Consider the following 12,912-nt stretch of genomic DNA (forward strand, 5'->3'; position numbering starts at 1 on the left):
TTTACTAAAGATTAATAGAGTTAGATTCCAAGATCTCATATAACCTAGACTCAAGACTCAACCAAACAATTGAAGAAATCCTTTAAGAAATTAAAGGAACAGGTTATGCATCGAACAATCACCACAAAGAGTGAATTACAGTACATGTAATTAAATTACAGAACAAATAATCAAGAAGGAAATCACCTAGATTAAGTTTTTAGGATAAAAAACCTATACCCAAAGAGAAAGTCCCTCAATCTTTTAATCTTCTTGCACCAAAATTGTTTTATGCAATTTTAGGACACTCAAAACTCTCACTCTCTTGTTTTATCGATTTCAGAATATCAAAGTCTTGTTTTAAAATAAGAAAAGACGTAAGATTTAAATAAAATCAATGTAACTCTCAAGATTAATCCATTATATTAAAGAATTAATCAATTAAAATGTTCATTGTTCAACCCAAAAACTAAAAGAAAATTGTATTAATCAATTATATTAATTATTTAATCGATTAAATGCGTAACTCATTCTTTTATTTGTTGCTGGATTAATCGATAATGACAAAATTTAATTGATTAATGTCGAAGTGAATGTTGTTCGAGTTTCCTTAAGTTAATCGATTAATATTTTTCTTTAATCAATCAAAACAGTCAATTTTTACAGTTAGTCTTTGAATTTGATCAAGTGTGTTCCTAAACTTATACTTAATAAATTATTATTTAATTAAACTGGTTTAAGAGTTTTTCTTAACTTTACAAGCATGTCAAGACACACTAAGACTAGTACTCATCTATCTAAAATACACATCTCTTTTAGCACCTTAACACCTGGTCACCATCGAAAATACCTAATGAATGATTCCAACAACAATTCTCTTTTATTTGACATAGTAACAGGAAAGTCATGTATAGGTTCCTGTCATTTTTTATTAAGATAAAAAGAAAAAAAAATGTGAAAGAAAGTAAAAAAGAAATATCATATAAATAATTTTCGTGACACAATTAATATTACATCCTTAATTCTTGTGTTAAAAATTTAAATTATTTTTGTAGTCTCAAATCAAAATAAATCAACTTTGTCGACATATATACACAAAACTATTTCGTCTTATTTAAATATTACTTATTAAATTTTTAAAATAGACGTACATTTTTTAAATCAATTTCACATTAGACACAGACTAAAAATACCTTATTCATGTTAAAACAAGTATAAATAAAACATAATGATATTAAGGACTCCTTGAACAATATTACATTACTAAACTACATAATAAATACTACACTTTGGGCATGCACGCAAAGCAAACTTCACTTGTGCTGGCTTGAGTTCTATTGAAAGCTAAAATCGGGGCATTGGACAACAATTACCGAACCACAAAAATATTTGAAACTGAATTAAGGTTGCCAAAAGCAAACCCTTTCAAAAAGTGGCGTATGCCGCTTGTGGTAACGAGCCCACGGTATTCTTTAGTAAAGGGCGAAAGAATAATTCGCTTTGTGCTCATCACACAGCTCCATAACTTTTAAGGCATTAAACTCACATCTTTTATAGCATAGTTGTTCATTTCCACTCAAAAGACTCCTCGATGTGGGCTTAATAAGATACATTTATAAAAAATACAAAATACGAAATACAAATAGAAAAAATTCGGCCAGTATTACAAAGAGAACACTTCATCTCAAAATCAATTAAAAGATAAATTTTTCAATTATTAATTTAAGTATATTTATTATTGTAATGACACATGACATTTGAAATTCACTCTCATTTTCTCATCACATAGAAATCCTAAGCCTGAATTTCAAAATCATCTCTCTCACTTTAATACCAATTGTTAATCGTTGTTGTTTCATTTTCTCTGGTCGTTTCATCTTTTGTCTTCTCATCTTCTGAACCTGACCTACCCTCTACCCTCTCTCTATTTTCTACATTTTCACATTTCTTCACTCTCGTCGTCTCACTCTATCCTCCCTCACACATATCATGTCACAGTTCATTCCCTCTTTATTTTAGCCCACACATAGAAATCCAAACCTAAATCAAGAACATCACATAATAGTTGTTGTTGCCATCTCCTTTTTTATCGACCTCACCATATCCTTGGTCATTGGTCATTTTCACCATTTGCTTTTGTTTATGTTTTTTTTTTGTCAATCGATATCTCTCATGTTTCATGATTCAGGATTTTTGTTAATTTTTTACGTTGTTTAATCTATTTGTCGCTTATTTTACTATCTTTGTTATCTATTTTGTTTTTTTTTTACAATCCTTCTCTCATGTTTCATTGTTAATTTTTTTTGTACACATGACTTCATATATTCATTTTAGGGTTTTCGAATTACATGATTTTCAAGTTTTAGTGTCTCAACATGCTCTCTCGATGTTTCCATGATGGTTTGCTATCTCTTTATTTCTTTTATTTTTCTTACAATCCATCTCTCATGTTTCATTGTTGATTTTTTTTGTTATTTTTGTACATTATTTTCATCTGACATCATTTCTTCTTCTTTCTTATGCTTAGTGTTTTCAGATTACATGATTGTGAAGTTTGTTTTTTCTCGATCTATCTGTTTTTTTTTTCTTTGTTTGTTATTTCTCTGTTTCTTGTTTTTGCCTTTTTTTTTTCTCTTTGTTTGTTGTCTCTCTATTTCCGTTCATTGTTTTTTTTCTCTTTGTTTGCTATCTCTCTATTTTTGTTCATTTTTTTCAATCGATATCTCTCATGTTTAGGGTTTTTAGATTATATGGTTTTCATGTTTTATTCTCTTGACATGCTCACTCTCATGGTAAGTTTTAGTGGTAAGTTTTAGCCAAGTGTTGATTATTATTAGTCTACGTCAACATTATTATTATACATTGGAGAACAACTCATCTCAAAATCAATTAAAATATCAAATTTCAATTATTTATTACTATAATGACACATCTCCCACATCTGAAATTCACTCTTATTTCCCCTAATCATACATAAACCCTAAGCCTAAATTCGAAAAATCATCTTACTCACTTTAATACCCAATGTCGTCGTTTCATTTTCTTTGGCCGTCTCATCTTCTGAGTCTGACCTACCCTTTCTCTGTTTTCTACATTTTTACATTTCTTTACTCTCCTCATCTCACTCTACCCTCCGTCACACACACACATACGCACCATGTCATAGATCATTCCCTCTTTATTTTACCCCACACATACAAATTCAAACCTAAATCAAGAATATAATTTTCCTCAACATAATACTTGTTGTTACCGTCTCTTTTTTATCGATCTCACCCTATCGTTGGTAACTAGGGATGGCAACGAGGCGTGCACGAGTTTCGCTATCCCATATGCATTCCTATAAAACAAATGTATCTCCATCCCCATATTCAAACTCAACGGGTATAAAACTTTTGTTTCATTCTCATCCCTACCGGGTAACGGGTATAATATCGTACTCATACCCATACCCATTTTCTTATTACTTCAATATTAATTTTAATTAATTTTTATAAAATAATAAAAAATTATGGTAAAGGAAACATAATATTATCAAATATTCAATATTAGAAGGATGATTGTTTCTTCGATATCAAATACTTTAAAATAAATTATAATTGTTTATATTTTAGATTATAATACCAAATAAAATTTCATGAGAACCAAAATAATTATTAAATTTGCAAATATTAATGAAACATAGTTGATAAAATTAAAAAATATTTTTTTTAAAAATATAAAAGAAAAATAAATATTCAAATTAAAATATATTTTAAATGTTTGTTTGCTTCAATCTTTTAAATTCTAATGAATCTTTTTTTTATGCACTAATAAAAGTTATAATACATCATTGATCAAAATGATACAAAGAACAAATAATAATCATAGTAAAAGTTTAAAATAAATTATACTTGTTTACATTTTAGATTATAATACTAAATAAAATTTAATGAGAACCAACACATTTACTAAATTTACAAATTTACAAACATTAATGAAACCTAGTTGATAAAATTTAAAAATATTTTTTAAAAAATATAAAAGGAAAACAAATATTCAAATTAAAATATATTTTAAATGTTTGTTTACTTCAATCTTTTAAATTCTAATGAATCTTTTTTTATACACTAATAAAAGTTATAATACATCATTTGATCAAAATGATACAAAGAACAAACAATAATCATAATAAAAGTTTGAAATAAATTATAATTGTTTACATTTTAGATTATAATACCAAATAAAATTTCATGAGAACCAACACATTTATTAAATTTGTAAACATTAATGAAACCTAGTTGATAAAATTTAAAAATATTTTTTAAAAATATAAAAGGAAAACTAATATTCAAATTAAAATATATTTTAAATGTTTGTTTACTTCAATCTTTTAAATTTTAGTGAATCTCTTTTTTATACACTAATAAAAGTTATAATACATTACTTGATCAAAATGATCCCAAGAACAAATAATAATCATAATAATAAAATTTTAACATAGATCTTGTATCTTTTGAACTTCAATTATGTTGGATGGTGATAAAAAAATATTCATGACAATTATATTAAATTTTTATATTGTAGTAAATAAAAGATAAATATATCGAAATAGTATTCTACATAATGAAAATAAACAACAAATAAAAATATTAAAAAATTAACAAATTAACAAATGTTTACAAACAATTTGAGAGACTATTGAAAGAAATCGCACAAAAGAAAACAAATGTATAATTAAGGGTATGATAAGTTAAAAAATATCTTAGAGATCTAAAAAAACTTTTCAAATATTAACATATATACTCAATGGTTGAGAAATAACAAAAATTGTTTTAGCGAAAAAAAAAGTTCTTCAAATGAAACAAAAACTAATAATAATAAGTAAATGATATTTTTTTTATATTACCTAGTAAACAAAAGGTTTGTGCTATTAAATACTTAAATTAAGAGTATTAAACATTCTCATGCGAAAAGAAAATATACAATAAATAAAAATATTAAAAAATAATAGAGATATTTAAATGCGAGACATAAAAACTTTTTAATTGACATACATCTTTTTAACATAATTACATAAAGGTTATGATAAGATGAAAAATATAATTGAGATGCGAATGAGTTTCATGATAAACCAAATAATTATAAGAAATAAAAAATAATATATATATATATATATGGTTACTTAATTAATTGTGAATATTTTAATAATTTAAACGGGGACGGATATTATGGCAGGTATATGTTTATCTACATACCCATCCCCGTACCCAATTGAAAAAGTCGGGATTCCCCATACCCATACTCATACCGAGTCAATGCGGAAATTTCCCGTCAAAACGGGGACGGGTTCGGACAATACCCACGGAGACGGGTTTATTTGCCATCTCTATTGGTAACTGGTTATTTTCACCATTTGCTTTTTTTTATGGTTTTGTTTTTTCAATCAATATCTCTCATGTTTCATGATTCAGATTTTTAAACTTTTTACATTGTTTAATCTATCAGTTGCTTATTTTGCAATCTTTGTTATTTGTTTTATTGTTTTTTTTTTACAATTCATCTCTCATGTTTCATTGTTTATTTTTCTTATTTTTGTACACATATGAATTTTTGTTATCTCCTTACAATCCATCTCTCATGTTTCATTGTTAATTTTTTATTTATTTTTGTACATTTTTTTCACCTGACATCATTTCTTCGTTTTTTTTATCCTTAGTGTTTTCAGATTTCATGATTTTGAAGTTTGTTTTTCTCGATATGTCCTTTTATTTTCTTTTTTGCTATCTCTCTTTGTTTGTATTTATTGTTTTTGCCCTTTTTTCTCTCTGTTCTTTTATTTATCTGTTTTTGTTCTTTTTTTTAATCGATATCTCTCATGTTTAGTGTTTTTGGATTACATGATTTTCAATTTTTATTATTCTACGTCATAATTATTATTATACATTGGAAAAGTTATTGTTATTATTCTACGTTATTATTATTTTGCATTAGAAAGTGAGGTGTTGACTTTTTTTATTGATTAATTGAATTCAAAGTAATTTGGGGAATAGTAAGTTTTAATGCAAACAGTCCAAAAATTCTTTTAAATACCTTGTTTTTGGCTATTTTATTCAATTTTTTCATTTCTACATCCCTCATCCAACTTTTGTGTGCTCTTCTTTGTCATCCTTCAATGGAATTTTCTGGAGCAATATGTGCTAGGCATACTAGAGGGAAATTTTGTATCATTCATTTTGTAAATGAGGTAATGTTTCATGTTCTTTCCCTTTCCTTTGTTATTTATTTTTTTAGAGTTGTGATTTCTTCTTTGTTTTCAATATTTCTTCTTTCCCTTTCCTTTGTTTGACCAAATATTTGTTGAACTATTTTTGAAAGATGGATAATGAAGGTGTTGTGACATGGTTTTTTCTTCACTTTTTGTCAAAGAACTCTCAGAAGAATGGTTTCTAGTAGATAATTCAAGTAACAAAGTTATGGTTATGTACAACAGAGATGTGCATCGTCCTAGACTTATGGAAGGTTGGTGGGACCTTAGAGAAATTTTTAAAAAATCTCAGGAGATCAACATGTCATCTTCAGGTTTACTTTTCTATTTTTTTTTTCAAAACATTTTATATTCATTTTTAGTTCTTTTACATTTGACTATTTGTCACTTTTTTTCTTTAGGTACGTAGGCAACTATTTTTTCCAAATAATAGTTCTTCTAGGCCAATGCAAGGACTCACACAAAAGATTGAAAAGATTTAACATCTTAGGAGGTCAACATGTCATCTTCAGGTTTCTTTTCCTATTTCATTTTTTTCGAAACATTTTATATTCATTTTCACTTCTTTTACATTTGACTATTTGTCATTTTTTTTTCTTTAGGTACGTGGGCAACAATTTTTTCCAAATAATAGTTCTTCTAGGCCAATGCAAGGACTCACATATGGAGAGGTTTTACCTTGAAGAAGCAAGGCAAACAATACTTTATGTATTTTGGATTACACTTAGCGAAGCACAATATAGAGGAAGTCATTTGGTAACGTTGCTTTAAATGAAGTTTTATGAGTTTGAATCTTGCTTAATATCAAGAAATTTTTATTTCATTTTCTTTTGTTCATTATCTATGTTTATGAAATTTGTCAGTATTTACCAACTGACTTTGTCGACTATGTGCGAAAGTGGAGGTATACATATGTCGTACTTAAAGGAAGCCAAAAGGAGGTTAAGTACAAAATACTTACCAAAATTCCCGAAGGAGGTCCACTGAGATTAGAGTTGGGTGGAAGATGTTTTGTAGTGCTCATCAACTGCAGAAGGGAAATGTTACCGTTTTTCATGGATTGAAGGGGTGTGTCGACATGTCGAAATTGATGTTTTTATGAATGATAAATAATTGTAATATGTTTGAGTACTGCTTTTTAATATTTTTTAGTATGTCTTTTGTTATTTTGCATTGTGGGTGGTCTTTATCATTTTAATAAATTCCTTGGAATGTAAGAAAAATAGAAAGAATGTTTTATTTTTGTGAAATTTGTCAAGATCTACCAGCTGACTTTGTCGACTATGTGCAAAAGTGGAGGTTTAAATATGTCGTACTCAAGGAAAGCCAAAAGAAAGTTAAGTGCAAGATACTTACCAAGATTTCCCAAGGAGGTCCACTAAAATTGCATCTGGGTGAAAGATGTTTGGTAGTGCTCTTCAACTGAAGAAGGAAAATGTTATCGTTTCCCATGCACTAAAGGGGTGTGTCAACATATCAAAATTGATGGAAGATTCAAACTTACATTCTAAGTTCTTTAGTGCTTAATTGCAGATGGAAGATGTCAATAAAAGCCCTCGTTATTATGAATAAAAGACGTCTTATATCAATATAAACTTTTGAGGTAATAAAACATACTTGAGATGTACTTCAATTCACATCAATGATGATTGAATGATTTTTTTTATTGAAATATAGTATTGCATGTTTATTCATGATGCTTATCAGGTACTAACAAAAATTTATAAGTAAAACAAACTTACTACAGTTTTATCCTCTCTTGGAAATGAGAATTGTAATTACAACATGCAAATGAATCAAATAGAAGTTGATTGAAACTGTTATTTCAATAATATGCAGTTGTGAAATCAGATTATATTCTATATTCCTAGATTCTTATTTTATGATGTATTAAAATTTCAAAAGTGATGTATTTGTATCGTATTCATAATTGATATTAATACTAATATCATAAACTTGAATTTGTATTGTTGGTATATATGTATCAGAAAATATCATCTTTATGTCAATGACCATAAAGATTAATGTGATTGTTTACTTATTACAAATGAAATCAATCTTGATCATGTATATCTTCAAAGGATTTGAATTACAAAACAATTTATCAACTTTCATTTTGAGAACATACGTTTAATTCTTTATAATTGGTTTGATTAGCTTTTATTTTAGATTTCAATTTTTTTACAACTTAATTGCGATCATTATGACAAGTACCTTTGTTTCCTTTATGATAGGAAATTAATAATTGTCATAGATTAGAAGAAATTTTCAAGTTGTTATTTGAAATACAAAAATAAAAAATAATTAAAACATTATAGTTATTATATATTTGTACTGTTTTTTGCAAGGCCCATTAATTTTTGTTTTCTTTTTCTGCCCTAAAGTAAAGGGCTGCCCCTTGAAATTGGGCCTAGAGTTGGCCCAAGTGATATAATCGAACCCCAAGTCTGTCCTAACTCACTTTGCTTGCTCATTCTCAGAAAAACCTTAGAGTCACAGTCGTCTCCCACTCCGTTAGGATTTGGTGTTACTATGGTCAAGCGAGTTTGAACCAATGTTTCCCTCCTCACGTAAGTATTTCCTCCACCGTGCTTGAAACTCCTGCTACTGTTACTCTGAGTAGCGCATGCCTCTACTGCCATTCTTTTTCCAGTTTGTTAAGTCATCCCTGAGCTAGCATCGAAGTTGTTGTGCTAATCAAGTTTGGTCTAGGAGCTTTTTGCTAAACCCTTCCAGGTAAGGGAAGCTAGGGTCCATTTGTCTAGATCGTTTTTCTGCTTGTTCTACTGCTATTGTATGATTCTGTGGATTATATGCTACTATGATGTGATAAGAATGTCGTTTGGCTTTTGGGTTTGGTGTATGTGTAACTATTGTATGAAGAAATAGTGGCAGACACTAGTTTTCTCGCCCAAGCGAGCATGCCTCGCCTAAGCGAGACTAGCAGAGGCTCGCCCAAACTTTCTACGCGAACAGTCGCTCAGGCGACTCGTCTACATTTTTAAGCGAAGCGTAATCTCGCTTAGGCGAGAGGGGACTCACTTGAGCGAGAATCCGCAGGAGCCACTGTTTCACTGCTCACGCTCTCGCCTAGGCGAGAAGGGACTCGCCTGAGCGAGAGGATGTCTCGCCTGAGCGAGGTCTTCTAGCCTGAGCGAGGCTGGGACATGTTTTGTGCTATAACGCAAATGGCCAATGTTGTGGTTGATTGTTTGCCTAACTTGAAAGCTTGACTGGAAAAGTTTGAGGGATGATGCCTTGATTAATATATGAGGTTAAGATGTAAATGATATGTTGCTTCATTGTGTATGAATTGGAAAGCATGAGTTGTATGATTGGTTGTTATACATGATATTAGTATTATCGGAACTTTCTGATTGGTTGGTAGATCTTGTATCTTTTGAACTTCAATTATGTTGGATGGTGATAAAAAAATATTCATGACAATTACATTAAATTTTTCTATTGTAGTAAATAAAAGTTATTTATACAATTATAGTGAAAAAATTACAGTATGATTGATAATGAGTTAGAAAATAAAAAATAATTAGATAAATATATTGAAATAGTATTCTACATAATGAAAATAAACAACAAATAAAAATATTAAAAATTAACAAATTAACAAATGTTTACAAACAATTTTAGAGACTATTAAAAGAAATCGCACAAAGGAAAATAAATGTATAATTATGGGTATGATAAATTGAAAAATATCATAGAGATCTAAAAAAAACTTTTCAAATATTAACATATATACTCAGTGGTGGTTGAAAAATAACAAAAATTGTTTTAGCGAAAGAAAAGAGTTCTTCAAATGAAACAAAAACTAATAATAATAAGTAAATGATTTTTTTTTATATTACCTAGCAAACAAAAGGTTTGTGCTATTAAATACTTAAATTAAGAGTATTAAACATTCTCATGTGAAAATAAAATATACAATAAATAAAAATATTTAAAAATAATAGAAATATTTAAATGTGAGACATAAAAACTTTTTAATTGACATACATCTTTTTAACATAATTACATAAATGTTATGATGAGATGAAAAATATAATTGAGATGCAAATGAGTTTCATGACAAACCAAATAATTAGAAAAAATAAAAATTAATATATATATATGGTTAGTTAATTAATTGTGAATATTTTAATAATTTAAATGGGGACGGTTATTATGGCGGATATATGTTCATCCCCATACCCATCCTCGTACCTAGGGATGGCAACGGGGCGGGGCGGGGACGAGTTTCACTATCCCATACCCATCCCCGTAAAAAAAATTCATCCACATCCCCATACCCAAACCCAACGGATATCAAACTTTTGTCTCATCCCCATCCCCACCGGGTAACGGGTATAATCTCGTACCCATACCCGTACCCGTTTACTTACTACTTTAATATTAATTTTAACTAATTTTTATAAAATAATAAAAATTACGGAAAGAAAACATAATATTATCAAATATTCAATATTAGGAGTATGATTGTTTCTTTGATATCAAATACTTTGAAATAAATTATAATTGTTTACATTTTAGATTAGAATACCAAATAAAATTTAATGAGAACCAAAACATTTATTAAATTTGCAAACATTAATGAAACCTAGTTGATAAACTTTAAAAATATTTTTTTAAAAATTATAAAAGGAAAAAATATTTTAAAAAAATATAAAAGGAAAAAAATATTTAAATTAAAATATATTTTAAATGTTTGTTTACTTCAATTTTTTAAATTATAATGAATTTATATTTTATACACTAATAAAAGTTATAATACATCACTTGATCAAAATGACGCAAAGAACAAATAATAAACATAATAATAAAATTTTAACATAGATCTTGTATCTTTTGAACCACAATATATGTTGGATGGTGGTAAAAAAATATTCATGGCAATTACATTAAATTTTTATATTATAGTAAATAAAAATTATTTATACAATTATATTGAAAAAATTAAAGTATGATTGTAATGAGTTAAAAAATAAAAAATAATTAGATAAAAGTTATCAAAATAGTATTCTACATTATGAAAATAAACAAAAAATAAAAATATTAAGAAATTATCACATGTGTGTCTTATAAACAATTTGGAGACTATTGGAAGGAATCACACAAAAAGAAACAAATATATAATTAAGGGTATGATAAGATGAAAAATATCTTAGAGATCTAAGAAAACTTTTCAAATATCAACATATATAATCAATGGTTGATAAAAAAATGACGCAAAGAATAAATAATAAACATAATAAAATTTTATCATAGATCTTATATCTTTTAAACTCCAATATATGTTGGATGGTGATAAAAAATATTCATGACAATTACATTAAATTTTTATATTGTAGTAAATAAAAATTATTTATACAATTATAGTGAAAACTTAAAGTATGATTGTAATGAGTTAGAAAATAAAAAATAATTAGATAAAATTTATCGAAATAGTATTCTACATGATGAAATAAAAAAAAATATTAAAAAATTAACAAATGTGTGTCTTATAAACAATTTGGAGACTATTGAAAGGAATCACACAAAAGAAAACAAATATATAATTAAGGGTATGATAAGATGAAAAATATCTTAAAGATCTAAGAAAACTTTTCAAATATCAACATATATACTCAATGGTTGATAAAAAAATGACGCTAAGAACAAATAATAAACATAATAAAATTTTATCATAGATATTGTATCTTTTAAACTCCAATATATGTTGGATGGTGATAAAAAAATATTCATGACAATTACATTAAATTTTTATATTGTAGTAAATAAAAATTATTTATACAATTATAGTGAAAAAATTAAAGTATGATTGTAATGAGTTAGAAAATAAAAAATAATTAGATAAAAATTATCGAAATAGTATTCTACATGATGAAAATAAACAAAAATAAAAATATTAAAAAATTAACAAATGTGTGTCTTATAAACAATTTGGAGACTATTGGAAAGAATTGCACAAAGAAAAACAAATGTATAATTAAGGGTATGATAAGACGAAAAATATCTTACAGATCTAAGAAAACTTTTCAAATATCAACATATATACTCAATGATTGAGAAATAACAAAAATTGTTTTAGCTAAATAAAAGAGTTCTTGAAATGAAAAAAAATAATAATAATAATAAGTAAAGATTTTTTTTATATTACCAAGTAAATGAAATGTTTATGCTATTAAACACTTAAATTAAGAGTATTAAACATTCTCATGTGAAAGGAAAATATACAATAAATAAAAATATTAAAAAATAATAGAAATATTCAAATGTTAGACATAATTTTTTTTTTAATTGACATACATCATTTTAACATAATTACATAAAGATTATGATAAGATAAAAAATATATTGGAGATGCGAATGAGTTTCATGACAAACCAAATATTTAGAAGAAATAAAAATAAAAAGAATATATAGGGTTACTTAATTAATTGTGAATATTTTAATAATTTAAACGAGGATGGAAATATAGCGGGGACGGGTATTATGGTGGGGATATATTCATCCACATCTCCATACCCAATTGAAAAAACTGGGGATTTCTCATACCCATACCCATACCCATACCCAGTCAATGCGGGGATTCCCCGTCAAAACGGGGACAGGTTCGGGCAATATCCACGGGGACGGGTTTATTTGCCATCTCTACTCGTACCCAATTG

At 27.2% G+C, this 12,912-nt stretch overlaps 1 non-coding gene across 1 annotated transcript; it reads right to left on the minus strand.

The window, feature by feature from the left end:
- Nucleotides 1-1,381: 1,381 nt before the first annotated feature.
- On the minus strand, nt 1,382-1,498 carry LOC114174760. The gene has a single exon (XR_003602723.1). It is a non-coding gene; the product is annotated as a U5 spliceosomal RNA (small nuclear RNA).
- Between the last annotated feature and the right edge of the window lie 11,414 nt (nt 1,499-12,912).

The sequence above is a fragment of the Vigna unguiculata genome, chromosome 2, assembly GCF_004118075.2.
Source record: "Vigna unguiculata cultivar IT97K-499-35 chromosome 2, ASM411807v1, whole genome shotgun sequence".
Lineage (NCBI taxonomy): Eukaryota > Viridiplantae > Streptophyta > Magnoliopsida > Fabales > Fabaceae > Vigna > Vigna unguiculata.